The following is a 6000-nucleotide window of genomic DNA, read 5'->3' on the forward strand; positions in this document are numbered from 1 at the left end:
GCAGACCATATCAAGAAGCTGGCTGAACAGTTCCACGGCCTTACTCCAAAGAAATGCTGTGAACTGGCATTGGAATTGGCAGAAAGAACAACCTTCCTGTCCCCAACAACTGGAAAGAGCAGGGTTTAGCAGGTAGGCCTAGGTCAAACCAAAGACCAAGACGAAAATCACAGCGTACAGCAGTTCTGAGGAGAGTGTGATGCCATCCCATTTGATGACACTTCTGAGCACAAGAGTTCTAATGATGAGAGAAGTGAATCAGACATCTCAGATCTGTCAGTTGGTGACTTTGTCATAGTAAACTTTGTATCCAAAGGCAGAAGCTACCATTACATTGGCTTGGTTGAGAGCCTGGAGGGCAACGAAGTGAGTGCAAGATTTCTCAGAAGAATCCGGGGGAACACTTGACGTGAGAAGCCCACCTTTGTACTCAAGGAAAAGGATGAGGCATCTTTTCCACTGAGTGATGTGCTGAAGGAGCTACCTCAACCTCAAAAGGCTGGAGGAACTGCAAGGAGGGAGCAACAGTTCATATTTCACTGCAACCTTGACGACTGGAATATTGTCGAATATTGAATGATATTTTGATTGTTCAATGGTCTTGAAACTCACAGGTGGTTTGTTCTCACAAGTTCATAACTGTGAAACTGTTTGTTAACACACTTATGCTGAGGTTTAAACTTAAAAACTCAGATGTTCAGTTTACCCCACGATGGCTCAACTTACCCACTGACTCGGATCAACTTACCCCTTACCTGGGGCAAGTTGAGCCACAGGAGCACTTTTTTTGGGAAGGTCATTTTTTCCAGACAGCTTTGTGATAGATGCATGCTGATCATTTCATTTGATAGGAGAGATCCTGAATTTAAGGTTCAAGTTTTCATTCTGCTTCTGTCTCATTTTTCCTAACCTCGAGGACAGCATAAGTAAAAATTGGCTCATCTTACCCCACTCTCCCCTACTCCCTCCTGTTACTGCCCCTCCCGCCACCCCTCAGTTGAAGTCAAATGAAGGTAAATCTTACCATCTGTCTGTTGGTGCGTCTCTTCTCAGTGAGAACTCAACGGTAACAAACTTGCTTCCTGGTTTGTCTCATATGATGATGGGTGGAGCTTTGTCAGGCAACCGAAATGCTGACTCAGTAGCATTCACACTGATAAAACAGAGCGGCTGATTGACAAGTCAAAAGCATGATAAACAACCATTGAAAACAGTGTGCTCACAATGTCTAGTATCTCAGCCAATACCTCAAGTATTTCACCCTGAGTGGTGTATCTAGGATGACATTAAACTCTGCCTTTCAGTTAGATAAGCAGTTTTTCCTGCTTGCACAGCTCCACAGTGAGCTTGCGGGCCTCTGACCAAAGGTCAACTCACACACCCGTGGCAAACTTTCACAGGAGTCGTACCTAGAGGTACTAGAGGTAACTGAGAAAATGTTTTTTTTTAATAATTTCAGTGAACTGACCCATTGAACAAAACATTAATACGGCTTTTCATATAATTTAGAGACACCCCACAGATTGCAGATATGCTTTGGTGTCTAATGATGTTTGCATATAAACTCAATCATGTCTTTCAACTTAAAAGCATGTGCGCTGATGAACTTCAGAAGTGTTGTTGTTTTCCTCTTCTTCAGATATATCAAGTAAACTAAATTCTGCACTTGAGAATTCTTGTTCTGAGGTTGACCAGCTTTGATGGTTAGATGTGTTTAAAATGTTTAATTTGCGTTGAGACGCACGTTTGATCCTTTCAATTTCAGTGAATTGCAAGACTGAGCAATGACTGTCAATGTTAGAATATTCTTGTTTTTACTGAGAAGAAGAACTGTGGGGGAAAGTTACATTTCTATACTTCTGCACTGGTCAACATTGGCCCCTTTCATTTGGAGCCAATACATCTTTTTTTGTACTGAAACAGTATATTATGTATTTAAAATTCAGCCTCAGTTTCATTTATAACCATTTAATCTAAGCACAAGAGAGTCCGCACCTGAGACTTGTGTCCAGTTGATGCATCAGCAGCTATATGTGCAGAGATCACCAAATGTGTTTACTAGAGCTGCTCCATTTGTCCTCATATACAGTATTACCAGAGCGCACGGAGCATGGCAGAGATTGCATTGTGTGTAGCTCTCATTACGAACCAATCTGCAACAGTCTCTAGTCACAGCTTCATCACAAGCATAGCAGTAAACACGATTAAAGCCCCTCTGTTTCATTATGTGTTCTACGACTCTGAATGGACCCATTAGTTTTAGGGTTAGCCTGAGCTGAGATAATAAAGACTTTATTTATCTTGTTTATTTATCTTTATCTGACTGCTAAACACATTTACTATGAGCTGACAGTACCTCGGACTGACAAGGCCTCCCCACACAATCTAAGAGAGTCGGTTATTCTAAATAGTTTGTGTGTTTGCAGTCATAAATATCTTTTTGACCATTTACAACAGTGACACATTGAACTCCCATTGGTTTAAATTAAGTCATGCATATTTATACTCGCCTCCTAAATCACGACTGATAATGAATCTCAAGCTCTGTGACACATTCAAATGCTCTTTTGCCATGTTAATGGGGAAGGAAAGTTAACCCGGCTTCTTCACCTCCCAGCCTGCAGCCTCTGCATCACTGATGCCAAGTCCCCGGGCCAGTTGTATAAACTTAGTTTAATACCAGTGTTCTTAGATTTTCAGATTAGACTAGTCTAATCAAACCTGTCTGTTGCATAAATATTAAGATTGACTTAATTTGAGGTAGGAAAGTTAGCCACCTCTCCCCTGGCTAAGCCTGAGGCGAGGGTCGTGTCTCGAAGGTAACCCGCAAATTGCGAAGATCTGCAAAAAACGTACGAAAACTCTTGCGAGTCTCGCTGCCCAATGGTCTCTCCTAACCTTAACCATTCGAGGTCAATGTCTAACCTTAACCATCTCGCGAGAGTTTCCCAAATTGTGGGTTACCTTCACGACCTGAGGTGAGAGCTTTGTTGCTATGGCAACAATCTCTAATTCGGTTAGATAGGTAACTATATCTCAACAGTTTATCCATTACTTATAGCTAACATTTAGTGGACTATTTCAACAGTTTATCCACTACTTTAAACTATTTGAACTGTTTATCCATTATATTTTGTTAATTTTTTAGCTAACTACTTCAACTTTCTATCCATTACTTTTAGCTAATTTTTAGCTAACTTTAGAAACAGCAGTGAACTTATTCGTTTGTTCAAAGTTAGTCCTAAATTCAAGTCCTCTGAAAGTCTCAAAAGTCTCCTAATGCATGTCTTTTTTAACTTTTACAATGTCAAGAGAAGCAGTCTCTTAGGATGTGCTCACAGACGGATGTGGATATACATATTGTGTCCGAATGCACCTCTAATATACTTCAGTCCAGGGGTCTTCTTCTTCTACCGTTCTACTAAAGCCTCTTCTATGCGCTCTTCAACTGCTTGTGCATCTTCTTCTGCTTCCTTAGCCACAGCTTTCTTTCCATCCTCCATCTATATTTACTGGTTCTTCTAGCAGCAACACCATTATATTAGCAACCACAGTCAGCAGCCTCGTCATTGTGCCTGAGAACCTGTCTGATCACAAGATTGCAGAGTGCCGTTTCACTTATTATTTTCACTTTTGTCAAACTGAACTTTTCCCGACCCGTTTTATCATTCTATATTGCAAGTCTGAACTGTTTTGCCAACGTCAGCGGGACTTTAAAATTCTGTCAAAGGCACTTTGGAGACGATATTGCCTTTTTTGCCCAGGTTGCAGCTCAGAAACATTGCACTTTATATCATTCCTTAAACCCTGATAGGCTTGATCACTGTCACCTTATATAACAACCAATATATCTCCGCACCGGGTGATTGATATATCCCATCGCTGCTGTCTTCGATCCCTCGGCGTTCGCTTCGCACGACGCGGGTTAAAGGTCATCTTCATTTACTCTTACCTTCTCTGTGTTCATTTTGTTCTCCTCTGGGGGACTTTTGTGACGCCGAACCTCAATCAGCCGCTCATCAGTCACGGTGTGCGAGACACCGGGCAGTCCCCGTGTCCTATGGACCCTTTTGCCAGCAGTGTCCTTGGGGGACGTGGGTAATGTGCTGATGACCTGTCATGCTATATTTATCGCTGTCACAGGTTTATTTATGGGTCCTCACTAATCCAAGCGAGCCAGCTGTGGGCTCGGCCATTAGCCCCGTTTCTCTCCTCCTCTCTTCAATTAGCCTCTTTCCCTCTCCACCCCACCTTTGTCCGCCTCTCTTCTTATCTCACCCTCCTCACCTCACCCCTTTTTCACTTTGTTTTTCTACCGCCCACTCTTTCCCTCTGTCCTTGTCATCTTCCTCACCCTTCCACCGACCATTTCCACCCCCGACATCATTGACTCCCTACCACTCCCCTCCCATCGACACTGCCAGAGGGGGTTACATTAAAGTGACCGATCTCCCCTCAAACTGATCTTAACATCGAAGGGGGGTACACTTCGGTTGACTTTGTAGAACTTTTGATGAATGACAAAGCTGGTGGCCAGAGTTTTTTTTTAAAGCTCACATCGTTTAGACTGTCATTGTGAGGTGAAGGCTGTCATTACTGTACGCACTCTCTCTAAATGTAGCACACGTGCCGTAAAGATTTAAGTACACGTTGTACCTTTAATTGTCATTTCTACACGAGAATGGTAACACTTGTGGATTGATGGTCGCGGGTGGGGGTTGGCGGTCTTATTGCGAATACGTTGGTGAGCTATTAAATCATATCTTGTGATTAAATATCTCAACTTCGACGGAGTATTAGGGCCACATTGAGGGAAAGAAAAATCAGAGATTTCGAAAATAAAGTCATAATATTACGAGAAAAAAAGTCGTAATATTACGAGAATAAAGTCATAACTTTACGAGAAGAAGAGTTGTAATATTCTGAAAATAAAGTCATAACTTTACGAGAAAAAAAAGTAATTTCCTCCTCCACAGAAGAGGCAGTTTCCCCATTAAGTCCGTGTGGTTCTTTCTTCGGAATAAACGCAGTTTCTTGCACAATCTTTTCAAGGTCCTTTCAAGGTTATTTGTGAAACTTATATTGAAGTATAACTTCACAAGATGCTCCACATTCCTCATTTTCACACAGGCGGCTCGCTGCTCTATTTCCCCTCTAAAATAACATGTAAAATTACTATTAATAACTTAAATTAAATTACTATTATTATTATTATTATATTATGACTTTATTCTCGAAATCTCATATATAATAATTTTTTTTCCCTCAATGTGGCCCTAATACTCCGTCGTACTCAACCTAGACGCCACCATAGCTGTGATATGTAACAGAGGCAGTCCCTCTTGTTTATTAAGAATACTGCCATTATTAAAGGTAACAAGTGAACATAGTGGAGCATTTAGCAGCTAAAGAGCCAGATATTTCCCTCAGGAGTTATATGGAGAACATCTAGTGCTTTATTCAGACCTGCATTCATCCGGTAGCCAGAGACAAAAGTCCAAATGAATGTTAATGTTGCTCCGTGTCTGCTGGTTGTGTAAATAAGCAACTGTCTGCTAGCAAGTTTGCAATATCAACTAAGAAGGTGATAATGTGTCAGTGTTGTGTTTACAGCTGCAGTTATTGCAAGTTTAAGGCGAGACACCCCAGGCAATAACATAATTTGTCATGCACTGATCAATTTGGATATTTTGGGTTATTTTGCTGTCTTCTTTGAGACTAGTGGAAAGAAAACATCCAAAATACACATTTAGGTGTTTATTTTACGACACTTTGTATATTTGCGTCTGTAGATTTCTACTAAATTCACCAAAAGTGAGAACTAGATAATGCCTCATTTGCATATTTAAACATACAATTTCAGAAAACTTGTAATTAGGGCTGTCAAAGTTAATAATAATTTGTTATGATATGTGATGTTACTGGTATCATATGAAACTAACCTAAGGAATCCATCAGTACCAACCATGTCATACTAGCTCGTTGTGAAGGACGTTAAAT

This window comes from Sebastes fasciatus, chromosome 11 (assembly GCF_043250625.1).
Source record: "Sebastes fasciatus isolate fSebFas1 chromosome 11, fSebFas1.pri, whole genome shotgun sequence".
NCBI lineage: Eukaryota > Metazoa > Chordata > Actinopteri > Perciformes > Sebastidae > Sebastes > Sebastes fasciatus.